Genomic DNA, 27,893 nt, shown 5'->3' on the forward strand with positions numbered 1-27,893 from the left:
AGAAACAAAGTAGCCCAAGTGGTTTCTAATCTGTAAATACAAAAGTTACTTGTAAGTTACATTGAACTTGAAATAATTTTCTTGATGTGCATTTTAAATAGCCCAATGCTGCACTGGATATTAGAGCAGGCCTATACGTTACTAGCACTGCAGAAATATTTCATTGCAGTCTCATTGTTGGATACAATCCAAATAACACAATTTTCTACCAGTGTCCTTCAGGACTTTGTGGTTTGGAAGGTAGTCTTTTAAGGTGACTCCGTCTATCATGAAATACTGAGAATGTGAATGGCTGCGACTGTTCTGTTGTGTGATCAATCTTGATATTTGAGTTTGCAGTCACTAGACTTAAATTGAAGTGATGATTGCTGCAGAAAATGTATATCCGGGAAGCGAAACAGAACAGCCCAATATGTCTTAATTTGCAATGCAATGAAATTTTGGATGTTTTCCTGTGCTTCACTGTGCCACAGTGCAATTTTCTTTGCCAGCTGTGCATTTAAATGTCATTTACTAGTTAATGCTCCTTTGAAGTGTTGTGATGAAATTTAGACCATATTCTTTCAGGAATGACCATCATTGGACATTGCCAGAATAATTAGGCTTTCAGAATCAGGTTTGTTCTCACCGGCATATGACGTGCAATTTGTTAACTTAGCAGCAGTTCAATGCAATACATAATCTTGCAGAGAGAAAAAAATAAATAAAATAAAACATAATAATAAACAAGTAAATCAATTACGTGTATTGAATAGATTTTTAAAAATGTGCAAAAAAACAGAAATGTTGTATATCTGAAAAAGTGAGGTAGTGTCCAAAACTTCAATGTCCATTTAGGAATCAAATGGCAGAGGGGAAGAAGCTGTACCTGAATCGCAGAGTGTATGCCCTCAGACTTCTGTATCTCCTACCTGATGATAATGGTGAGAAAAGGGCGTGCCCTGTGTGCTGGACGTCCTTAATAATGGACACTGCCTTTCTGCGACACGGCTCCCTAAAGATGTCCTGGGTACTCTGTAGGCTAGTGCCCAAGATGGAGCTGACTTTCACAACTATCCCTGAAGCACATCACTACCTGTTCTGAAACATTCCCTGGGGAGTGTAAATTTATTGGCAGAATGTGTAATGCAGCTGACAGTGTAAGAGCCTTGACCCGCTCAGGCATTAGTGCACCATATAGGGGTGCACTTAATTTCAGGGTCACTAGTTTTAGAGCCTAAATTGGCTGGTCAGTGAGGTTCCAGTTTACAGCATTAAAGTCCTGCATTCTTTCCCTGGTAACAACCCTTATTTATAACTGAAAGCTCCATCAGTTATTTTCTTGCTTTGTAAACTTGGAGATGCAAGCTTTGAAAAAAATATCAATGTGGTATGAAGTTTTCCCATATTCAGCAGGCCAGTTATTGAGATGTCGGGGGAAGGGTGGTGCTGCTGGAGATGAAGACTAGAATTTAGACTTCCCAAATTAGGCTGAAATCTGGATATCATATTTCGCTTTTCACTAATTTGATTTACTGCAAAGTTTGATGTTTAATTGAAATAAGGTTCTACCTAGCTTATGAATGCTAAAGTTGCATATGGGCCATATACTGAGTGTTTTGGAGAGTGGTAGATTGGGTTTGCTGGCTGCTGCAAGAGTACAGTATTTTCTACTGTGCAGTTTCAGGTTATGAACAGCTTGCTAGAGTGGAAATTTCATGTAACTTTGGGAGGATCAGTAATGGTCTTTTGTTTTGTCAGTTAACTAACTGCTTCATCTTGGCCTTAGCAAATTTGTAAATCTCATTACCACAAATGAGGTGGAAATGATCCCAAGTACCCTACTTTTATTGTGCAGTAACCAAGCACTATCACAGCCTAACTTGCCACCTTGGGTTGTTTTTGTCATGAATTGTGTTTTTTTTTTAAATAGTGCTTCATATCCAGAAGCATTTTTAGTTGGAGCCCCAAAACCTGTATGCTCCCACCAGCCAATTCAAATAGAAAGCAAGTCTTAGCTGCTGTTGAGATTGCACTATTACTCTTTGCTGTTGGTTCCCACACTTTCTACTTGTTTGATTGCAACCACATCAAACAAGTGTTTCTAAATAGCATTTGTCAGGGCAACGTACATCTGTTTCCAAAAAAACACATTCTTGAGCATAAGTGCAAACAGTGCAACTTGTCAATGTGCAAGGTTTAACATTTCCTTGGCACCATTTTAGACAAGATGTCTGATTTTTGTGGGGTCTGATTATTCAAAGACTGATCATCCTGACGTACTTTAACCAAATGGAAGCAACACATTGCAAAGTACAAAGAAATCATGTTTTTTTTTCACACACTCAATTCTGTGATCCTTGCAGTTGGGGATGGCTTTACTGTTTATCTACTTGTGTACAAAAATGGCAGAAAAATCTTACTGATCACTGTTTAATTTTACTCCTGTTTTTGAGGCGGTGTGAATGAAAGTTATGGTGTTCAAGTTTTTACACAACAACTCATGAACATCAGCACATTGCAAAATTGCAGTGAAGAAGGAAACTCCAATGTCCTCCGTGTCCAATAATTTTGTCATAAGTCATCTGCTTCCCATGTTACTGGGTGTAAATATTTGGCATTCCACTGCGGATTTCAATTGCAAATCTAGCAACTAGACTTGAAGCAATAATTTTTTCTCATGTAGCAATTTTTTTTCCACACAAGTCAGAAGGAATTAAATTTGTATTGTGCCAAGTAGTTAATTTCACTGGTGCTTCTATATATTCCAATATAGTGCTGATATGACCAAAAGAATTTCTCCACCTTGGTTCCTTTCGGTAGGAGAGCTTTATTAAATGGTTGACCATAAAACAGACTTGTGCGGCAAATTGAGGCAGCTTTACCCTACCAGTTGAGTGCTCAGGAATTAACATGTTCCATTCCCCAATACTTTGGAGGATGCTATAGTCTTGTCATTAGTGCTGCCAGGCTTATGCCCAAAAGGCAAATAAATATGCTAGTAGAAGAAGGATTCCTACAAATATGGGAAAACGCAATCAATCCATGGCTATCCATATGGTCTTTGGGTTGGTGGTAAATTTAATGATGCCCCATGATTTCTCTTTCATGTCAGTTCTGATGGTGTGACTGGTTGCTAGTTATGCTGGGACTTCTGCAAGGAAACACAGGCCTAAACAGGAGGTGGCACCTGCGGCCTTGCTGTCAGGGCTGCACGTGACTGTGCTGAATGGCTACACACCACGTTTATTCCAGCTGTCAGACTGGGAAATCTGCCACTCATGAGTGCTGTATCTCTATCCAAGTGTTTGGAGGAGACCATATTGCAACGAGAAAGGAGAGGCAGTTTGATTTCAATTATGTTAGACTTGATGTTTTGAACTTTTGTGTGTACGCATTGGTTCACATTTGTTACTCTTTTGTTTGATGGCTCTGGTAAGTGACAATGTTGATGGTCTGACAATATTCCAAACCAGCTGTTTGTGGCATTCAAGTGCTGCACTCGACTGTACTGACCTGCCTTGGATCTGGGATTTGTGTGGAAGACCTGGATTTGAGACCACACCAAAACAAACAGCATGGGCCAGAGGCAGACAGGGAATTCTCTTTGAGCAGTGGATGATCTACCCCAGGACATTGACTCTGTTGTGACCTTAAGTGGTTATTTTGATGCAGGTGTGCATTTTGTATTTTGATAGGGATGAGATGTGGCAAGAAATATGCATCATAACATTCATTGAATGGATAATTATATATTTACTGTTAATGTGGTCTCAATTTGTTGATGAGTGAATACAAAGCTCTGTTATTGTACAGAGAACCTCCAGAACAAGCATTGGAAGGGACATCTTAAATTTGGTCCTGACTTATCAACAATGATTGTTTTGGAGCTGGGGTTGACAAGGAGTAAAACAGTAGGGAGTGTGGGTATTCCCCACTGTATGTGTTGTTTCATCATCTACACAACAAATGTAATGGGCATGTCGCTAATTCCATGATTCATGGAGGAATTGTTTAGTCAAAGTAAGTAAAGTACTCAACTCTGGTTCATTTTTGTAACCATAAGTTTCTTGCTGTGTGCACCTTACAACCGCCCGGCTTTCTACACTGGATTAAACCAACATGTTTTAGTATATTGTGCCAATGGGTAGTGTCTTCCAGGGGTTTTGTGGTTCACGATATCAGTGACCATCTGGAAAACCTAATGACATAAGACACTGTCCTTTTCTGGATAGATCTTTCATTGGTCATGTGGTAATAACAACTAAACTAATCCTTAGTTGTGAAAGTAGTGGAAATAAGACAGATAGCATTCAGGTAAACAATGCAAAAAGCTGAACGTTACCAGTATTTCTGGTTGATTTTACTGTATGGCTCTATAATATAAATGATATAAACAAAGTGACTACATAACTGGATCAGAATGTCTATCATGGATGTTAAAGATGGTGGACAATGATTTAATTGGGTTACATTTGCTGCAGCTTCTAAATGTTGAATAAAATATTTCTCTGCCATGCTTGCCCTGTAACTTTATATATAGGCATCTGTTAGTCTTATGAGACTGTGGATTTGCGCCTTTGGAAGTTTTCCAGGGTGCAGGCCTGGGCAAGGTTGTATGGAAGACCAGCGGTTGCCAATGCTGCAAGTTTCCCCTCTCCACACCACCGATGTTGTCCAAGGGAAGGACACTAGGGCCGATACAGCTTGGCACCAGTGTCATCACAGAGCAATGTGTGGCTAAGTGCCTTGTTCAAGGACACACGCAGCCTCAGCCAAGGCTTGAACTAGCAACCTTCAAAGCACTAGATGAACTCCTTAACCACCTGGCCACGCGCCAACACTCCTGTAACTTAATGCAATGACTTTATGTAACTTAACCGCTTTAGATGTGGGTCAGCATCTGTTGGATCAAACCTCACTTCTTCCCCTTCTCTGAATGGTAGGTTCAAGACAACATGAATTGAATCAAACATCGGAACAATTAAACATGCGTTGAACTGAAGTAAAATAAACTTAGTTAACTAACTTTTAAGGTCAGGAAACCCACTCCGAGGAGTAGGGCTATGCAAGATGTATCAAGTATGACTGATGTAAAATTGAGGAAGAAGTATGAAGTGTACCTCTGGACTTGTCCTGTGGTGAACCGGGAAGTCCAAAATGCAGATGTCTAGAATATACTGACTGCCCTACAGCTATCCGGAAATTCCACAGCCATCTGTGATCTTGATGAATTACTATGTGGGTTTTTTTTTTGAAAACAATAGTAAAGTTTTAAAAAATATACAATAGTTTTTGTCTACATAAGAGCAAGTTTAAGAGTTGGCCAATGGCTGCACAGATTACCTTTTCAAACTGAATGTCAATGAAATGCAATATTTTACAACTGTCTTCAAGAAGGGTGAAGGTAATCAAGTATTTAAAAATGAATGATATGAACGTAGTGAAAGAGGAAGGCTCAGATGAAATACACAGTGGCATACGAAAGTTTGGACACCCAGGTCAAAATTTCTGTTACTTTGAGTAGTTAAGTGAGTAGAAGATGAACTGATCTCCAAAAGACAGAAGGTTGAAGATGAAACATTCTTTTCAACATTTTAAGCAAGATTAGTGTATTATTTTTGTTTTGTACAATTTTAGAGTGGGGGGAAAAAGGAAAGGAGCGCTATGTAAAAGTTTGGGCACCCCAAGAGATTTGAGCTCTCAGATAACTTTTACCATGGTCTCAGACCTTAATTAGCTTGTTAGGGCTATGGCTTGTTCTCAGTCATCGTTAGGAAAGGCCAGGTGATGCAAATTTCAAAGCTTTATAAATACCCTGACTCCTCAGATCTTGTCCCAACAATCAGCAGCCATGGGCTCCTCTAAGCAGCTGCCTTGCACTCTGAAAATTAAAATAAATGATGCCCACAAAGCAGGAGAAGGCTATAAGAAGATAGCAAAGCGTTTTCAGGTAGCCGTTTCCTCGGTTCATAATGTAATTAAGAAATGGCAGTTAACAGGAACGGTGGAGCTCAAACTGAGGTCTGGAAGACCAAGAAAACTTTCCGAGCAAACTGCTCGTAGGATTACTAGAAAGGCAAATCGAAACCCCCGTTTGACTGCAAAAGACCTTCAGGAAGATTTAGCAGACTCTGGAGTGGTGGTGTACTGTTCTACTGTGCAGCGACACCTGCACAAATATGATCTTCATGGAAGAGTCATCAGAAGAAAACCTTTCCTGTGTCCTCACCATAAAATTCAGCCTCAGAAGTTTGCGAAGGAACATCTAAACAAGCCTGATGCATTTTGGAAACAAGTCCTGCGGACTGATGAAGTTAAAATAGAACTTTTCAACTGCAATGAGCAAAGGTATGTTTGGAGAAAAAAGGATGCAGATTTCATGAAAAGAACACCTCTCCAACTGTTAAGCAATGGGGTGGATCGATCATGCTCTGGGCTTGTGTTGCAGCCAGTGGCACGGGGAACATTTCACTGGTAGAGGGAAGAATGAATTCAATTAAATACCAGCAAATTCTGGAAGCAAACATCACACCATCCGTAAAAAAAAAAGCTGAAGATGAAAAGAGGATGGCTTCTACAACAGGATAATGATCCTAAACACACCTCAAAATCCACAATGGACTACCTCAAGAGGCGCAAGCAGAAGGTTTTGCCATGGCCCTCACAGTCCCCCGACCAAAACATCATTGAAAATCTGTGGATAGACCTCAAAAGAGCAGTGCATGCAAGACGGCCCAAGAATCTCACAGAACTAGAAGGCTTTTGCAAGGAAGAATGGGCGAAAATCCCCCAAACAAGAATTGAAAGACTCTTAGCTGGCTACAGAAAACGTTTACAAGCTGAGATACTTGCCAAAGGGGGTGTTACTAAGTACTGACCATGCAGGGTGCCCAAACTTTTGCTTTGGACCCTTTTCCCTTTTTGTTATTTTGAAACTGTAAAAGATGGAAATTTTAAAAAAAAGTAATCTTGCTTAAAATATTAAGGGGATGTGTCATCTTTAACTTTATGCCTTTTGGAAATCAGGTCATCTTTTACTCGCTTAGCTATTCACTGTAACAGAAATTTTGACCGGCGTGCCCAAACTTTTGCATGCCACTGTATCTCAGGTGGATCAGCAAAATATGGGAGAAAATGGTAGAAGCATTGACTAGTATTTCTAATCTTTACTGGCTACAGCAGTGGTGCCACAGGGTTGAAGGAGTGTTTTATTTTCATAAGAAAGCAACGTTAGGGATAAATTGAGTCATTGCAGCACAGTTAGTTTTTCATCAGTGATGAGAAAAGTATCTATTTATTTATTTATTGAGATACAGCATGGAATAGTTCCTTCCAGCCCTTCAAGCCTCGCTGCCCAGTGATTTTCTCTCTCTTCCCCACCACCCTCCCCCCCGGCCGATTTTAATCAGAGCCTGATCACAGGACAATTTAGAGTGACCAATGAACCTACCAACAGTTGCGTCTTTGGACTGTGTGAGCACCCGGAGAAACTCACATGGTCACGGGGAGAGCGTACGAATTCCTTCCAGGCATTGGCGGGAATCGAACCTGGGTTGCCTATACTATAAAGCGTTGTGCTGCCCTTGCGATTCCCCCTAAGGGAACTTTATTGGAAAGGCACGGGTTATTGTGATGGCCAGCATGAATATAAGAGCAGATTGTGAGTCATAAATGTAATTGAACTTTCTTGCTTCTTCTTCAGTCTTACTAGTAAGTTTGGTTTCTTGTGATGAACGTGGAATTTAGCCTGACTGATCCCACATTGTAAGATGGTCATCAGGGCAGATAAAACTAGATCCAAAATGGACAGTGGCATGAAGCAAAGGTGGCTTTTCTGTAACTGGAAGGCTGCTACCCTTGGTTCACCACACAGCTTAATACTCAACCCCCTGTGATTTTGGTTGTATGTGTTCATGATTTAAATATGGCTCAGAGAATTTTGCAGATGATTAAATAAAAACTCTGTGGTTTAGGATGAAGAGGAAAGTCACGGACTGATGAGCTAGATGGAAAAGAATATCTTTTATCATTAATCTTGAGTAATGTAACGCAGTTTGATTGGGGAAGTGTCGTAGTTTGATTGGGGAAGTGTCACAAAGCAAGGATATGAGCAATCAATGGGAATATAAGTGAAGATGGAGGAAGAACGACCTAGGCGATTATGTTCTCAGTTGCTTTGAGTGCTGTTTTAAAAAAAAAGGCAGGCAAACATCCTCTTTCCACCCCCCCCCACTTTCTGCTTTCCACAAGGATCGCTCCCTTGTCCATTCATCCCTCCCCACTGATCTCCCTCCTGATGCATATCTTTATATGCGGAACAAGTGCCATACCTGCCCCTGCATCTCCTCTCTCACGACCATTCAGGGCCCCAGGCAGTCCTTTCAGGTGAGGTGACACTTCACCTGTGAGTCTGGGGTTATCTACTGTATCTGGTGCTCCCAGTGTGGCCTCGTGTATATTGGCGAGACTTGGCGTAGATTCGGAGACTGCTTCGCCAAGCATTAATGCTGTGCCTGCCAGAAAAAGTGGGATCTCCCAGTGGCCACCCATTTCAATTCTTCCCATTCCAATATGTCCCTCATAGCCTCCTCTGCTGTCATGATGAGGCCACACTCAGGTTGGAGGAGCAACACCCTGTATTTCATCTGGGTAGCCTTCAACCTGATTGGTATGAACATAGATTAATTGCCCCACAGTCCCCTCTTCACTATTCCTCATTTCCCCCTCTCACCTTTCTCCTTGCCTACCTATCACCTCCCTCTGGTGCTCCTCCCCTTCACTTTCTTCCATGGCTTTCTACCCTCTCTAATTAGATTCCCCCTTCTCTGCCCTTTAACTCTTCAACCAATCAACTTTACTGCTCTTTATTCCCCCCCTCCCCTGTTTCACCTATCACCTTGTTCTTCTTTCTCTCTTCTCTCCACTTTCTTACTCTAACATCATCTTTATTTCCAGTTTGGATGAAGGGTCTCTGCCTGAAATATTGACTGTTTACTCTTTTCCATAGATGCTACCTGGCCTGCTGACTTCCTCCAGCATTTTGTGTGTGTGTTGCTTGGATTTCCAGCATCTGCGGATTCTCTTGTTTGTGATTACTCAAAGTGCTCTGTTAGCCAAGGCATGAAATATAAGAACAGCTGGAGCTGTATGCAACACTAGCTTGGCCATTGCTTGAGCATTTTTGTCTAGTTCTGGTCACTAATTGACAGGTGTGATTGTACCGGAGATGGTGCAGAGGAGATTTGATGATATTGCCAGGACTAGGAAATTATAGCTGATAGGAGTTGGAAAAGATAGCATTGTTTTCTTTGGAATAGTGGCAGCCAAGTAGAGACCCCTTAACACAGCTAATGGTGCTGCTGTCTCGTAGCTTCAGTGTACCAGACTCAGTTCTATGTTTGGGTACGGTCTGTATGGAGTCTGCATGTTCCATGGATTTCTTCTGTTTGCTCTAGTTTTCTTGTACATACAAAGACATGTACATGTTGGGTTAGTAGAAACTGCAGATTGCCCCTGTACGTAGTTCAGAGGCAGGAGAATCAGAAGGGATGGAAGTGGGAAGGATTGGGTTTACTAGAGAAGAATATTAGAGCAGATAGCCCCCCACACTCTTGCTGTTGAGGCCAGTTTTGCTGAATAGTATTGAGATGCTATGGGTGTATATAACTTGACAGTGTTTGATGGAGTAGGTAGGTGGTATTTATTTCCCTTGGCAAAGGTTCATAAGATGATGGCACAAAATATTAGAAGATGAAGCAAGTTTTTTAGAGCCGGATTTATTATCACTCTCTCAAGACATGAAATTTGTTGCTTTCTGGTAGCAGTTCAATGAGACATAAAATTACTAAAGTTACAAAATAGTGCAAAATAAAGAAAATAATGAGGTAGGGTTCATGACCGTTCAGAAATCTTGACCGAGGGGAAGAGGCTGTTCTGAATTGTTGAATGTGAGTCTTCAGGCTCTCGTGTCACCTCCCAAGGGCACATCCGAAATGGTGAGGGTCCTTATTGATGGACGTCAGCTTGTTGAGACAGTCTCTTGATGTCCTCGTGACATTTAACAGTGCCTACAGATCTATGGACATAGTACTGAAGGTGGGATTGGATACTGTTACTGATTCAACAACAAAATGGACTTTCTATGATGCAGTAGTTTGGTGCTAGGGGCCATGCATGACTACTTGTGTAGCTCAGTCCATGGTTTCCCACACTTTAGTCAGGGTTAAGCTGCCGTGCTGTGGCACAGGAGATGAAAATTGAAACTGATTTTTTCCTTGGTATATATTATGGTTGGGGAAAGAAGATAATCGGAGGTGGGTGTGGGAGAGTAACTCGCCAATCAGTGGGTAGGGTGGGAGGTATGATGTTCAGAGAGGGTAAATAATTCAATCTCTACCAAAAACCACAGACAAATTTGATAATACAGTCCCATAATCTCCAAGTCAATGCAGTCTTTTTTTTGGAGATTTGATCACTGCACTGAATACTAAATGAAGACTGCTGCATGTGGGTTGATTTGAAAGTGGAGAATTGGGTCATTTAAACTGGATATTGCCAGCATTTTGGGCATGATTAGGTGAAGCCTGATCTGCATCTAGGGGAGTATGAACCAACATTTTTAGGAAGATGATACTTGGGTGGGACTACAGATTAAGGTGTTGCTGGCTCTGTGCAAGACTTAAGCAATTGTGTTTTCTTCAGTTTGCTGCAAATGCCATCTTGCACTTGGCACAGGACTGATTATTCCTTGTAAGCAGTTCGCTGCTTAACTTGAGTTTATTGCTTGCCCATTTGAGACTGATCAAAACTTTTATACTTGTGTCGATGGGGAAAGGAGGCTCAATTTCAGTTTTCTTTGTAATTTGATTTTTTTTGTTAATAATTAATAGTTTGATCTGTCTGAAGAGTGCTTAATTAAAACATCTTTTCGGTGTCGTCTAGTGTCTTATTTAAGCCTATTTTGTAACATATTGTGAGAAATTGGTGCTTTATGGATTTCGGTGATTTTTATGAAGGTGTGTTAAATTGCTTGGATGAAAAGGGCCATCCATCAAACCTTACTGCTAACTGAGGTCTAAGGCAAGCAAGCAACACACATCAAAGTATGATGAGCATGAATGTGGTGGGCTGAAAAGGCTTTTTTCCCCCCACTGTTTGATTCTAGATTGGGGAAACCTTGGTAATCACTGAGAATTCCTCTGCAGTCATTTTTTTCCTGAGAGATGGTTGAAATTGTTCGGTTTTTCTTTTGTCCCTGTTTTTCACTCTTCATCCTACAAATTGCCATCCTGGAATACATAGCAAACTAATAGAAAAAGTTTGTATTTATCAGATATGCATTTTTTAATGATTGCAAATTTTTGTTACTTTTAGCAATTTGGTATCATTACATCTGCCAAGTTGAGTTTGTTGACCAAATGAACTAACATTCTTCATCGTTGTTTAGGTTGAGAGTAGATCTTTAAATCTTTACACAGTTAGATTAATTGTTTTGTTTAATTTTACAGTGTGGGGGTAGGTGACCAAGAGATACCTTATGCTTTTCTGGGTGTGTGACTGGTTAATAAACATTACTTCTAATGAAATGCATACAAAATGTTGGAGGAACTCAGCAGGCTTGGCAGCATCCATGGAAATGAACACATTTTCTGAATACCCAAGTTTTGGTCATTTATGTCTGTGATATGAAATCCACTTATTCCAACAGACACATTTCTATAGCAACAAGGCTTAGGCTACTAAAATGTTACATCTGGTCAATGTTGCTGTATGCTTCCAAAATATGGACTATAACACCAGAACTCCAAAGAAGCTTAGAAGCAACAGAAATATGGTTTCTTAGAAGAATGCTGAAAATATCATATAGAGGTAGGGTAACTAATGAGACAGTACTCCGATGTGCCCGTACAAAGAGATCTTTAATGAGAACATCAAATGAGAGGAAACTTAATTTCCTGGGCCATGTCATCAGAAAGGGAGAAACAGAATGCCTTACATTACAAGGCCGTATGCCTGGGAAACGCGGAAGAGGAAGGCAAAGAAGAAAATATATAGACACTGTGAAAGAACTAACAGATCTATGTGTGTGAGATATCATTGACGCTGCGTGGGATCGTTTGATGTGGAAAGCCATGATTGCCCAAGCGTGTTAACGCGCAAGGCACATGAAGAAGATGATGTCTGTGATACGCGACAGAGGATGGCTTTTGCTGTGATCAAGTCAGTTACTGAGAAAGCCTTTCACAAAAGCCACCAAGACTGCCAGTTAGAGGAGAAGTGATTTATTACCACTGGCTTTCAAGATCCAGTAAACCCTGAAAAAAATATTGATGTTTGAGGGTGAGACCCTTCCCTCAGGACCGGAAGGGGCAAGACGTCAGAATACTGGAAGTGATAGGTAAAGCCATGTGGGTAGGAAAGGTAAAGGGCTGGAGTGAAAGGGATCCAATAAGAGAGGAGAGTGGACAATAGAAAGGGATGGAGGAGGGGTACCAAGGGGAGGTGAAAGGAAGGTGATTTTTTTTTACCTGAAGGAGAAATCTATGTTCATGCCATCAGATTGGAGTCTACCCAGATAGAATATAAGATATTGCTCCTCTGCTTTGAGGGGGGCCTCATCATGCCACAAAAAGAGGCCATGGACCAACATGTCAGAACAGGAATTGGAATTAAAATGTTGGCTACCAGGAAGTTCCGCTAATGGCAGATGGAGCAGAGGTGCTTGATGAAGTGATTTCCCCCAATTTATGACTAGTTTAACCAGTGCATCAGGCCACATCGGGAGCACCGAACACCCTGACCAATTTGCAGATGAAGTGTTGCCTCACCTGGAAGGACTGTTGGGGCACTGAATGATGGTGAGGGAGGAGGTGAATGGGCAGCTGTAGCAATTGGGCACTGGATTCTAATGAGTTATGTTCCACGGATGGTGTGTTACCACTTTTTATTTGAAACTTATTTTCAGTTAAATGTTGATATTAAGAACAATTTCACATGCTAAATTACCTTTGTCAGAGATCTAGGTTTTCATCCTATTTGAAGTTGTATTACCTGTGGAAATTATCTGCATCTTTTGCTCTTGTTCAAGATGTGTACATATTTTGGCCCAAACACAAGGGATTCTGTGGTATTTTGAAATTTGTACTGGTAGTCCCTAGGCTTAAAAAAGAGTTCTTTTCCTGAGAAACAGCTGTGATGGGAGAGCAAGTAGGTGTGGGAAGAGCAGCTGGATTCAGTTAGTAGGTCAGCTCAGCTCAACCCAGTCCAGCCCCCAATTGTTGTGTTACTGTTGCAAGGGGAGTGAAAGGTTGCAGAACTGTTTTTCCTAGAGGATGGCAAATCCATCCTGCCAATCTCTCAAATGTTTGTACATGTGTATCGGATGTTCATGAGGTGGGTGTTCATGGCTGGGGGGGGGACCTGTACTTAGGAAAATTTGAACCTTGATAAACTGTAGATTTGTAGGATATTATTGCATATAGGCTGCAACCAAATTAAATGCCCAGTACTCTGCATTGCTGTATGAAACTTGTGACAAATTTACATTGGGCTTTGGGATGGTAGCCAGTTAAGTGATCAGTAAGGAATGCTGACCATTGGTTTTGAATGGAACTTTTTCCCCTACACTTCTTCTGGAATCATCATCATTGTGTTGTGTGTAAGTCATGGGTGGTCATGGTCTATAATCACAATCATTCTTAGCAAATTTTTGTACAGAATTGGTTTGCCATTGCCTTCTGGGCCATGACTTTAGACGATGGGTAACCTCAGCCATTATCAATACTCTCGAGGTTGTCTGCCTGGCGTTAGTGGTTGCATAACCAGGACATGTGATGTGCACCAGCTGCTCATACGACCATCCACCACCTGATCCCATGGCTTCACGTGATGGGAGGGAGCATCTTGCACCTCCTTTGGTAGAGATGTATCTTCACCTTGCCACCAAACCCTTAGAATACAATATGAAAATGGTGAGAATACAAGTTGTTTAAACAAATTTGAAAGAGCAAGGTGATTTTTGATTATATAACTTGTTGCAATTTGACTTTGTCAAAACTCAATCCATTGTTTCAATTGTATACCTTCATCTAGGTACATTTACGTACCTGTAATTCTAAGTTTTTCATACTGCTTCCTAAATTTTAATCTTTGTTCAGAAATGATTGGTAATGAGTTGGATAGGTTTTAAAAGCAAAACCATGATTCAATCTTCTCCCAAGCTCCTCATACAATTAAACCTTTTCAAGTCATGTAACAATGCAAAAAATTTGAAGATCATATCAGCAGCTTTTAATAGAATTAACAATTTTGTACAAGAATTGAATGCTTCTGGAAGGAAATAGGATTGAGTTGATTAGATGCTAGAACTGCTTTAATTAAGCTTGTACAATTGATGTTTCTAAGCAACGGATTTCCTTAGCATGGTGCCAATTATCTTATGGGCAATTGGAGCTCCGAACAAATAGCCAATAATCATAGGTAATGATGTTTCAAAAACTGAAACTATGATAGCATTAATTCACTTTGAGTGACTCAAAGCAGTTTTCTAATTATGGCAAATGTGGTCAGTGCAGACTTTGACTTTTTTTTTAAAAGCTTTCTTTTTGGAAACTGATTCAGATATGTATGGATATGGCTTGGCATCAAAAGGTATATCTGTTGTGCATCAGTGTACTATACTGCTCCTTGCTTACTAACCTTGTGCCCACACCCCCTTTCCTCTCCACCAGGTCCATGCATTAAGTGCTACCCTGAAGTGTCACAAGACTGTTGGGCATGGTGTGAATCTGATTTCGTTTCTCCCTTGTTATTTATGAATGAGGGTGGTACACTTCCAGATGGATTCTGACATGATGTTCACAGGAAGCATAGTGTTGTATATACCCAGCAAAACTGGGCCAATTGAGTTCCATTGAGCAAGGACAACTCAATTGACAAGCCGTCTCTTCTGGGAGTTTTATTTGTCTTGAAGGAATAGATAACCTTGTCAGCTCATCCAGGGTGCTAAGTGGACCAGACTTCAGTTTGCTCCAATTTGAGAGATGATGGAAAATTCTGGAAGGTTGGGCTATCTCTCATCTTCACAACTCTCATACTGGCTGGGAAGGTTTTGAAGAATAATGTTTTTTGCAATTTTTTTTCCCCTAAATGTACTTCGTCTTTAATGTATGTTTGGTGCTAATCAGGGCATTCACTATTCCAAACAATCCATTGTGTTTAACAAAAGCACCAGTGTTTTACCCTTAGAGTTACACGGATGAAATGTTTGAAGTGCTGTTAGACAGCACTCAGCCCCTTTAGGCGCAGTGGCAGTAGGTTCCTAGACTGTGATCGTTCCCCATAGAGCCTTTACATAGAACATTCCTCAGCACGTATCCTGGTACTTTGGGATGTGCCTCTTGGCTTTGTTCATTTACTACATTATTGAGCCTTGCAGTTGTCAGTCACACGGTGTCTGTTTTCCTTCGGCCGCTTTAAGTGAGTCTGACCAGGATTGTGCATGGTGTTTTCATAGTTACTCTTGTTCTGTGAAAGAATGTTGAAGTCTCATCATTTGTACTATTTAAAAATAAAGCATTACAAAGAATCTTTAAGCAACGGGAAACAAATAAATTAGAATCAATAGCCACTGATGCTCAGTCAAAGCCTTCATATCAATTATTTTACAGTTTAACTATAGTCTTGAATCTTAATACTCAGCCAATAATAGGTTTCTTAGCTCTATTCTCACCACCACTGTAAGAATAGATTCAAGTTGGAAATGAAATTCTGGATACCGAAATCTCTCTATTATTGTCCTGGATTTTGTGAATTCTGTTGAATGCTAAGCACTTCTTTCAATAAGAGTTGATGCTTTCTCTTTCTCATATATTGATGCGATGCTGTTAACAGGGCAATGGAGTACAGTTTCTGTGCATAAAATGTAAGTTTACAAAATCCTCATGACCTGCCATTTCTGTTTTAGAAAGGATGGAGAAATATTATCTGGAACATCAGTCTTGGCTTCTTGGTTTGTCAGTATCATCTTGTATTAATCAGTTTTTTTTAAAGAGGAAAATTGAATAGGCTGTTGCCATAGCAAGTGAATGCAGTGGATCATTGGGAGTCTCACTTATTTATGATTGCGCCTTGATTGAACATGATTTGATTCCTATCAGTAATGTGCATGTGACTTCAAGGACAGTTACAGGTGAATGTTTATTTGTAATAATGATGTCGATGAACTAAGTATACATAAATAGAAATAAAGGTAAAGGTAGAGAACACAAGAACATAAGAAATAGGAGCAGGAGTAGGCCATCCGGCCCGTCGAGCCTGTCCCACCGTTCAATAAGATCATGGCTGATCTGTCCGTATTCTCAGCTCCATCTACCTGCCTTTTCCCCGTACCCTTAATTCCCCTACGTAAAAATCTATCGAACTGTATCTTAAATATGTTTAGTGAAGAAGCCTTAACTGCTTCCTTGGGCAGAGAATTCCGCAGATTCACCACTCTCTGGGAAAAACAGTTTCTCCTCATTTCCGTCCTAAATCTTCTCCCCTGAACCTTGAGGGAATGTCCCCTAGTTGAAGACTAACTCACCAATGGAAACAACTTCCTTACTTCTATCTTATTTGTCCCTTTTGGGCTAGGAGCCTTCACCGGTCCTGATGAATGGTCTTGGCCAGAAATGTCAACTGTTTATTCCTTTCCATAGATGTTTCCTGATCCGCTGAGTCCCTCCAGCATTTTGTGTGTGTTTCCAGCATCTGCAGAATTTTTGGTGTCAGTGAAGTAGTATTAATGGGTTGATAAATCATTCAGAAATCTGATGGGAGAGAGGAAGAAGCTGTTCCTAAAATGTTAAGTGTGCATCTTATTTACAAAAATATTTATTGAAAAGGCCATGTCCACTTCTGGAGTTGATCCGGAATACTTATTTACACACTAATGAATATGACCTACATATTCATTAACATCATTGTCTCTTGAAATTCTGGTTTTAATACTAGTCTTCCATAGTGAAGACCGACACAAAATACTTCAGTTCTTCTGCCATTCTTTTGCCGCGATCACTACCTTTCCAGTGTTACTTTCCAGTGGTCCAATCTCTCCTCTTTTCTCTTTAAATATCTCATATACCTTTATATATGAGTGGCCTGTATGTAGTGTAGGGCAAAGATTTGATGGCTGTTGTGGGGTGGTTTCTTGAACAGACTATCTAAACGATTTTCTAGAACTTGCCAGTGAGTACCTGAGTCTTGCTTGGCTGGCAGTGAGAAGGACCTTCCCTGTCATCAAGATAGGGTTGTTGAGTTTCTTCTCCTGTGATGTAAACATGCTAGTTTTGGATGGTGGTTACCGTTTGATTTCCATGTACTGATAGTTAAGAAGCTAGTGCTGATCATAACTACTAGTTAATTTGGGTCAAATACATCTTTCTGTGTCTGAATATTGTGCAGGTTGAGGGCAAACCCGAGGTAGCAAAGATCCAAGAATGAATGTCATAGCTTTCAAGATTTGGTCAAGTTTGCTTGTGTTAAGCTACTACTTACACATGGAAGTTGGAATTAAATGTATTATTAAAAATAAATACAAAAATTGTGGTTATTAATTTCACTGCCAAATGTTACTGAAATCTCTATAAGAGTTGAGGTGACATAAGTCAGCAGAAGTCTAGCTGCTACCTTCAAAACTAGAATCCAACCCATAGAAATGGTTTTGGTACTTTCTGCAGATGCAGACTGATCTGGCATTTCATTCCCATGAGTGCTGAGTTCATCTGTGCACCAGGGTAATAACATAGCAAACTTACTGACTTCTACACTGATGCTTTGAATTACATTTGGAATTGATCAGGTCTGAGAGTGTCATTTCCTTTTCTACACCTGGGTAAAACTCTAGACAGTTGGAGGACAATATGGGTGAATGTTGAAGATCTTCAAATGGCACACGATATATCATCTAATTTAACTTCAAAAGTTTTTAATTGTTGCAAATTCTGAACTGTGTGCAATTTACAAGGAGGGCAACTTTAAGTGAAGTACATCAGATATTGGGACTGAACAAATTGCATGTCCTTGTACTTCAGATGGTTTTGATAGCTTAAATCAAATTGGATGTAATCCTGGCAGCAATTTTTTTTTTAAAAGAGTGGGTGTTTTAGAAACGCGGATTTCATGAGTGAGTCAGGGGCACCTTTGGACAGGGTTATTGACACTTGCTTTTATGAATAGAATGTCCCAGGGGAGAGAAAAATGCTTCCTGAATTGTTCAACTGTTGAAGTCACAAATTCACTTCATTAGTTGAAGACTTACCTTTTTTTTAACGTCTCAAGTTAATCAGTTTTTTCGTGCATTATTATTTGAAAGTGGATATTCATTAAAATGATTATTGATATATTTAAAATCCTCAACTGCTGAAGTATTTGTTTAAAACAAGTGTTAAAACATGCTGGAAACACGATATAATTTTTTTTTGATTTCTCAATTAAGATTCTGTTTGTAAATCCTAATTCTGACTTTTGCAGACCAGCAGCTCAGGATTACTTTGTTTCATGTTTGTGTCCAGCCAAATGGAAACAAGGTTTTTCTTCCCCCATCCCCAAACTATGGCGATCAGAAGTGAAATAATTTTACAATAATCTACATTTCTTAGTGTGCATATGCCAGTTTTGACCCTAATGCAGTCAAGTTGCCCACTGGCTATTGTTTTATTTCTCAGTAGAAAGTTCCATTCCAATATTCTGGTTAAGGGTAGGTGGGGTGCACTAAGGTGCACTCCTCTGTGTCTGTTGAAACTCAGCACTGACCTTGCTAAATGTCTGAAAATTGGAAGTATTCCAATATCCAGCTGATGTTATTGCTCGTAGAACTTTTTCAAAGCAAAATTTTGAATTTGCATTTAACATTTCTAGCTTTGCTTCCCATTAGGTCAGATAGATTTTCTAATTTAAAAATATCACCTTTTCAATGCCAAGTTTATAGTAAAATGAGAAGGCAAAGGTTCTGTTCAAATGGGAATTGAATACTTTAAAGAAATGCAAAAAAAATGCTTCTCCATGATACTGGAGGAGGAGGAGGAGGACGCATCTGTTTAGGAATTGGTTAAATTCTCTGATAAGTTCTGTGTGTGCATTATCAAATACATTTTAAAAATAAAACTTAGCTGTGAAATTGTTAAAAATGAAAAGATTGCCACAGTTCCTCAAACTGATCAGAGCTCTGTTTTATGGGCTGATTAAACATTTGTCTGTCCTTGTATTAAATCAACAATTTATGCATCTGTGCAGGAATGGGGTGTAACTTATTGGCCCTCTAAGAAGCAAGTGGATTTTGAGCCCTAACATTACAGAGTCATAGAGCAATACAGAACTGATACAGCCCCTTCAGGCCATGGAGTCCATTCCTACTACAGTGCCCACCCAACTAGTCCAAATGTAAGTTATGTAAGAACTGTGAAAATATATTTACACTTAAAATGTTTAAGCAGTAAAACGTGCATGTTTTCAGTTGCATTTTGCCTGTTAATGGTTTATCATTATGCTCAATTTTGAGGAAGAAGCCTCATGGCAGTTGTGATCAAGCTGTAGAACTTGTGATTGACGAAAAGAGATGATGAGCTTTAAAACGGTAGGTAGTGGGGTGGGAAGAATCTACTTGAAACAAGCCAGTGATCATAAAGCAGTAGAAAACTGTATATTTAAATTTGAGTAATATTGCAAGTATGTTGTTGATTAAGCATTCTTTATTTGCTTATATAATTCATCATGGATATATGTTAAAGTACATAAATTGCATACATCGTGACGCTGCATTGCGATACATGGACTTAAGCTCAAAGTTAGACTCACATTTTGGACTCACACGTCTCCGTTTGAATTAGTTTAATGTTTTGAAGTGATAAAACATAACAGTGGTGATGCAGTATTTTTAAAACTTGTCCAAGTTGGCTATCAACCGGCTGAAGTGCAGTGAGATCGTTGAGTTAAAAATAAAACAGTGCAGTGTATGTTCTTCAGAGGGGAAGATGTGATAGTTTTTTTTAAATATAAGGCAGATAATGGAATAAATCACGGGTTCATAAACAGTAGGTAGCAGGTGATGATGGTTGTAAAAAAGAAGAGCAGAAATAGCTGTCTACGTTGGAAAGATTGAGGGGTAACTGGCTCATGAATACTGATCTAATTGAACAGTATTTTGAAGGAAATGAAATGACCAATAAAAGAAGTACCAATTTTGCTAAGTGCATTGGGTTTGAAGGCATACAGTATGCTTCAAAGTTTAACTCTTCCAGCCAAACCAGTTGAAGTGAGCTTTGCTGATACTGTGAAAGTAATGCAGGAACACTTGGAACCAAAGCCACTGTTGACGGCAGAACCCTTCAGGTTTCATAAGTGAAATGAAAATGAAGGAGAGTCCATTTCAGTGTACTTGGCTGAATTGAAGAGATTGTCTGAGCATCATCAGTTCAATTACGGGGTTAATGATGCACTGAGAGATCATTTAGTTTGTGGAATCTTACAAGAAATCACTCAAAAACTGTTCCTAACTGAAGAACAACTTGCATTTAAAAGAGCACTTGAAATTGCTCTATCAATGGAAACAGCAGACAAACACAATTGAGTTGAATGTGAGCATGAACAAAATTGCTGTCTCAACAGAAACCGGTCCGGCTAAACAAATTGTGTTAGGTTGTAGCAGGGGTTCACATACATGAAACAAATACAGATTTAAGAGTGAAACTTGCTGAAAATGCAACAAAGTAGGACACATACAAAGAGCATGTCAGGCAGATAAAAATAAATGGACTGCACAGGGAAGAGGAAAAAGATAAAACGTCTAGTTGTAGTTTCAAAAAGAACACTAATCACATGTTACTGTTAATGGAAAAATCTTATAATGATGAGAATGACAAAGGACTGGACAGCCTTGAGGTTTACAACGCGAAAACTAACAATAGACAAGCAATATGGTGTACACCAGAAGAGAACGGCGTATTACTTAAAATAGAGTTGGACATTAGCTCAGCTGTTTCAGTCATTCCACAAAATGATACTGAACTGAAGCCTGCAGATATCCAACTAAGAACTTGAGAAAAGGTAACTCCTGTGGGAATGACACCTTCATAATGAAATACAACAACCAACAAGCCACATTGGTCTTGTATGTGGTTTAAAAATAGGTGGGCCAGCATTATGAGGACATAATTGGCTAAGGCAACCACAATTTGATAGAAGTTCCAATCATCAGTTGCATGCCACATCTCCTGCAAGAGAGCAAACTGAAAGCAAATTAAGAAAGGCACTGGATGATACCACAACTGTGTTTATGCCAAGTGCCATGAACTGTTGCCCAACAGCAGACAAACAGGGGTTGGTGCCTGTAGTTGGAATGCATACTGGATCAAGCAAGGGCCATGCTGCTCAGAGAATTTGTGAAAGTGATGGAAGCCGTGGTCTTGACTACAACAGTTTTTGTAGACAACATCTGATAAAGTTTCTGATATGTTATCAGGCAGTTACTTGCAAAATGTGGCTTGGTTTTAAGCTGAAGAGTTCAAGGAGCTTCAGGAATGTTGCAAGCATTTGGCTTTTGTGAGTGTAAGGAACCAGACTCTGTGTACGTTAAGGTTATTGTATGAACTTCAAGTGGGAGACAGAAAGCTGCTTGTAAGAGTAGCTGCAAAGACTAAAAGTCTATTTGGATGAATGGAAGGCCAAAAAGAAAAGAATCAATAGAGATGCAAAAGCAAAGGATTCATCTGATGATTTTATGGATGAGGAAACAAAGAAGAGAGATCAGATCGCAGAGGAAGCAATGGAAAGATTCATAAGAGAATACTCCACTGCATTAAATGGACCTTTCCAAGATCAAGGTACACTCTAAAAGGAGGGGAAGGGAAGGAGAAGAAAGATGTCCAGAGCTATCAGAGTCACATCCGGCAGACTTGAGTCAACTCCTACAATCACACAGAGGAGGCCCCAGAACCTCATATTGTTTTCACGGCCATAAGCTTTACCTGCCTAGCAGAGTGACCTCCCTTGTTAGGAAAGATGTTATTCCACAAGAGTAAGAAATCCTCCGTAGCGTTTAAATCTTTAGGCCTGAATGGGACAATGTAAAGTTTACTATGCCATGGATGTTTGTATATAGTAGTTGTATTATATACAATATTGTATATACAGTTGAGATGCATTCTCTATTGGGATGGACTTTAGAGCTAAGCTGGGAGGAGTGTTATGTGTTTGCAATTTCAGTAATATTTGAGTTATATTGTAAGTATATTGTTTGAGCATTCTTTATTTGTTTGTATAAACATGTAAAAATACATGAATTGTAGACATGATGCCACCTCGTGATACACTTGCGTCTTGCTTGAAGTAAATACAAAGACTCCCACTCCCAGCTTTCCTTTTGAATTAGTTCAATGTTTTCAAGTTACAAAACATAAGAAAATCATCTTTGTGAAGTTTTATTGGTTGTACTGAGCATTGCAGGTTCATTCTTTAAAGATTTTGAAGTGAGCTAGTGGCTGTGGGAATTTGTGTGCAATTTGAAGCTAAAGCAATGAAATGAGCAAATTCGTTCTGATGTATCACGTACTCACCATTGACCAGCTTCACTTACAACTGATACATACTTCAATTTTGTTTTATTTGTGTCAGTCAGTCAGTGGCTGCCATCCTGAATCCGGGGTTGGCGGCTACGCACCTCCATCTTCGATCTTCTCCTTATTTGCGTAACTAATGCTAGTTCTAGAAATGGGGCATGTCTTAAGGCATCCAACATACTGTAGCAGTTCACTTTGCCTTCTGTCTTTTGGGGCCAAGACTGGGTAGGCTTGGAATCCTTCTGAATCTGCCTGAGAGTCCAATACCCTCATAGCCTTTCCTACTGTCAGTCTGACCAGATAAGCCTGCAGATATTTTAAAAATGCAAACACGAGGAATTCTGCAGAGCTGGAAATTCAAGCAACACACATCAAAGTTGCTGGTGAATGCAGCAGGCCAGGCAGCATCTCTTGGAAGAGGTACAGTCAACGTTTCGGGCCGAGACCCTTCGTCAGGACTAACTGAAGGAAGAGCTAGTAAGAGATTTGAGAGGGGGAGGGGGAGATCCGAAATGATAGGAGAAGACAGGAAGGAGAGGGATGGAGCCAAGAGCTGGACAGGTGATTGGCAAAAGGGATATGAGAAGATCATGGGACAGGAGGCCCAGGGAGAAGGAAAAGGTGGGGGGGAAGACCCAGAGGATGGTCAAGGGGTATAGTCAGAGGGAGAAAAAGAGGAGAGAGAGAGAGAGAGAAAGAAAGAATGTGTGTATATAAACAAATAACAGATGGGGTACGAGGGGGAGGTGGTGCATTAGCGGAAGTTAGAGAAGTCAGTGTTCATGCTATCAGGTTGGAGGCTACCCACATGGAATATAAGGTGTTATTCCTCCAACTTGAGTGTGGCTTCATCTTTACAGTAGAGGAGGCTGTGGATAGACATGTCAGAATGGGATGTGGAATTAAAATGTGTGGCCACTGGGAGAACCTGTTTTCTCTGGCGGACAGAGCGTAGGTGTTCAGCAAAACGATCTCCCGGTCTGTGTCTGGTGTCGCCAATATATAGAAGGCCACATCGGGAGCACCGGACGCAGTATATCCCCCATTTCACACACATCTGCTCTTACTCTATCCTCCTGCCACCCCACTGGGAATAGGGTTCCCCTTGTCCTCACCTACCACCCTACCAGCCTCCGGGTCCAACATAGTATTCTCCGCAACTTCCGCCACCTCACACGGGATCCCCACGCTAAGCACATCTTTCCCTCCCCCCCCACCCGCTTTCCGCAGGGATTGCTCCCTATGTGACTCCCTTGTCCATTTGTCCCCCCCCCCATCCCTCCCCACTGATCTCCCTCCTGGCACTTATCCTTGTAAGCGGAACAAGTGCTACACATGCCCTTACACTTCCTCCCTTACCACCATTCAGGGCCCCAGACAGCCCTTCCAGGTGAGGTGGCGCTTCACCTGTGAGTCGGCTGGGGTGATATACTGCGTCCGGTGCTCCCGATGTGGCCTTCTATATATTGGCGAGACCCAACGCAGACTGGGAGATCGTTTTGCTGAACACCTATGCTCTGTCCGCCAGAGAAAGCAGGATCTCCCAGTGGCCACACATTTTAATTCCACATCCCATTCCCATTCTGATATGTCTATCCACGGCCTCCTCTACTGTCAAGATGAAGCAACACTCAGGTTGGAGGAACACCTTGTATTGCGTCTGGGTAGCCTCCAACCTGATGGCATGAACATTGACTTCTCAAACTTCCGCTAATGCCCCACCTCCCCCTCGTACCCCATCTGTTATTTATTTATATACACACATTCTTTCTCTCTCTCTCCTTTTTCTCTCTCTGTCACTCTCACTATACCCCTTGCCCATCCTCTGGGTTTTCCCCTCCTCCCCCTTTTCTTTCTCCCTGGGCCTCCTGTCCCATGATCCTCTCATATCCCATTTGCCTATCACCTGTCCAGCTCTTGGCTCCATCCCTCCCCTTCCTGTCTTCTCCTATCATTTTGGATCGCCCCCTCCCCCTCCCACTTTCAAATCTCTTACTCAGTCTTCCTTCAGTTAGTCCTGATGAAGGGTCTCGGCCCAAAACGTCGACTGTACCTCTTCCTAGAGATGCTGCCTGGCCTGCTGCGTTCACCAGCAACTTTGATGTGTGCTGCAGATATTTTGTTCGTTTTGTACAAGCTTCTGACATTTCAGATCAGCTTATGGTGGGCCACAATATTTTACTGCTGTGTTCAGTAATGTACAATTGGTAGCAAACCTGATGTTTTAGAGTTTCTTCTTAAAAGAAACACTGTACTCTAAAGAATTGGTCTCTTATTGTATCAAGATGCAGTGCATATGGCAGAGACCCTGAAGTTGATTTTAATGGGTTTAGTAATTTGCTAGGGAAATCTCAGTTTCATAATGAATGAACATGTTTACATTTTGAGCGGATCTGGTGACAACTGCCAGCTGTGATAAGAAAATCAGATAATTCACAAACATTCTGATTTGTCTCCAATTAATTTGAAACTACTGATTATGTTGCAGTACAAATCCACCCCCGTTGAACTAATGTTAAAATTTGTTGGTGTGCCAGAGTAATGACTGATGTAAATCATTGATTCACCATCTGAAAATCATTCAGACTACAAGCGTGATTCAAAACTCTATAATTCTTGATATCACTGGCTTTAAAATTGAATGTTATTGCTCTTTAATAAAGAATAATGAAGTAATTGAACTTTCTAAAATTTACAAGGATGGTGGTCAGGACAAACTATTTAAAATGCATGTAAAATGATGGAGGAACCCGATCAGGACAGGCAGCATCTATGGAAAGGAATAAACATTCGACACTTTGGCCTGAGATCCTTCATCAGCATTTTACAAGGCTGAATTCGGTACACTATATATTTTTTAATATTAAGAACATGTGCCTCGAAAATAACTATTCATAAACCAAGTTGTCCCCCAAGCTTATGAAAATTTAAGCTTGAAAGTATTGATGTAATTTTTAAGGAAGAAAGAGAAAATGTGAAATCAATCAGAAAAGTTGACCCTTATTAGTCCTTATCAAAACACTTCAACTCTTTCTTCTGGGAACAAGAGGTACAAATGTCCAAGCAAAAGAATAACTGGCATTTAGATTGTCAGAATAGCAGTTGTGAATTTTCCAAATCCTAGATAAGTATCGATGTCTTTACTTCAAAAAAAAATTGTACCTGCAACCTTGTTACTTTTTTTAACCAAAGAAAAATTGACAACTTTTTTAAAATAATTAAATTCTGACTAGCATGTTGATGTCCTCTCTCTCCTCCCCTCCTGCCCCCTTAGTTGTATTGTCTGTCAGTCTTGGACAGTGAAACTAACAGTGAGAACTGTTTTTAAAATTTTCCTGTAGGCTTCTGTTATTTGCACTTTGCCATTTACTGCTGGTAAAGTTCTGTGACTAAATTTATCTATTGGATAGAGTTTCTTTGCCTTTTGTGCAAATCTCTTGATGTATCATTCCAAGCATTTATTTGTAGAGAAACATTATGGTAATTGAATGAACTTGGAGCTTTCTTCTTCAATAATGTGTCAAAATTTGCTGTGGAATGTTAAGTCTAATCTTTAGGCAAAAGCCACAGGAAATATCCAAAGAAATATTCTTAAATTTTCACCGTTATGCACTTAGAAGATAACACTTTTTATTCAGAAGCTCTCTGACCTCCTGCACCCCACCCCAATTGTAATGCTTGTAATACCAAATTAGAAAATGTGCACAAGGTTGAAGAATTTTCAACTGCAGAGCTAGTAGGATAAGATTTAAAAGAAACTATGAAGACCAAGTAAAAAGTGGCCATCAATTCTTTAGCCATATGAATTAGAGGACACAGATGTAACATGATTTGGTAAAGACCCAGAAATGACATGAGTTAGGATTTGGAACCCACTATATCCAGTGGTTTTTAGTGGCAGCCTTCAATAGGGAGTTGAATTCATTATTGGAAGGGGGCTTTGGGACAGACTCGTTATGTAGGGCTAACTAACCAGATTGCTTGTAACCACTGGCATGCCCTGTTATATTGAATGGTTACCCCATGAGTTGCTATACCAGCTAATCCTTTTGGCAGTATAAGTTGCTGACTACCACCAATTGCACTGCTAAAATTTACCTATTGTAAATGTGGAATCTCATTCCTTCAGGTTTTAATTACCAATTTTAAAGTATAATTTTGCTTTTTTTTCTCATTCTGATTAATTTATCCCATTACCTGATTATGAAACCAAGTTCATCCACTTCCATTTTCTCTTCTGTCTTTGCATTTACTTTTCCATCTGTCTTTGTCTAATCTGTGCAAGGGCTTGTTCAAGTTGTTCACTCTGATACTTGGACCTGGACTACTTTATCTGTTGTGGCATCAGACTGGATTGCATTTTAAGCAATTTGGCATGGAAAGCATTTAGAAACAGAAAATGTCTGAACGCATAGTCAATGGCAAAGAAGCTGGTCCATGTGGTTGCTGAACTGCAATAAATGTTGGCATGCAGAGCTCCTATTTGTAACTTCAGTAAATCAGGCGTACAAGTGATGTATTGGGAATTGTATTGGTGCAATAGAAAGAACATGCACAAGGGTATACTGAGTTGATGTCTTGCTTGGAATTTGATGCCACTTAATGTGTGTGACTGATTATGCAAAATAATCCTGATTTAGGAGCTCTACATTCACAGATGGCAATTGTTTCAGAGGCTTGTTTATTCAATGCCATTGTTATTGACAACATTTGGAAAGAGTGTGCACATTTTTGCCTCGTTGCATGGCTGTTATGCTTCAAGTGACCTGATGTGAAATACCCAAACTGTATGTCTTGTTTCTGGCCTGGCCTGGAGAGCATCCTGACTGGTTGCAACACTGCCAGTTATGGGGGTACCAATGCACAGGACTGAAAGAGACTTCAGAAGGTTGTAAATCAGTTAGCTCCATCACAGGCACAGGCCTCCTCACTATCAAGGACATCTTCAAAATGTGGTGTCTCAAGAGTGCAAAGTCCATCCTGAAGGGCCCTCTTCATCCGGGACATGCCCTCTTCTCCTTCCTACCATCAGGGGAGGAAGTTCAGTCGCCTGAAGCCCCACACTTAATGTTCTAGAACAGTTACTTCCCCTTTGCCATCAGCTCATGAAAACTACCCCACTATTCCTCAATTGCACAACATTGAGGGGGATTTCTCCCCCCTTCTTATCCAGTCCCGACGAAGGGTCTCTGCCCGAGACGTTGACTGTTTATTTCCATCCATAGATGCTCCTGACCCCCAGAGCTCCTCCAGCAAACTGTGTGAATTGCTTGAGACTTCCAGCATCTGCAGTACCTCTTGTGTCTTGCATTTATATTT

The 27,893-nt window shown here is 40.4% G+C and overlaps 1 protein-coding gene across 3 annotated transcripts in view; it reads left to right on the forward strand.

The window, feature by feature from the left end:
• Positions 1–27,893, forward strand: part of mllt3 (MLLT3 super elongation complex subunit) — a 118,402-nt gene that overhangs the window by 12,712 nt on the left and 77,797 nt on the right. The window contains exon 2 of one of the 3 annotated variants that reach the window (XM_063069017.1): positions 19,255–19,401. The exons of the other annotated variants lie outside the window; for them this stretch is intronic. The gene's annotated coding sequence lies outside the window, so the exon portion shown is untranslated. The remainder of the gene's footprint in view (positions 1–19,254; positions 19,402–27,893) is intronic. 3 annotated transcript variants of the gene reach the window in all.

The sequence above is a fragment of the Mobula hypostoma genome, chromosome 16 (assembly GCF_963921235.1).
Source record: "Mobula hypostoma chromosome 16, sMobHyp1.1, whole genome shotgun sequence".
NCBI lineage: Eukaryota > Metazoa > Chordata > Chondrichthyes > Myliobatiformes > Myliobatidae > Mobula > Mobula hypostoma.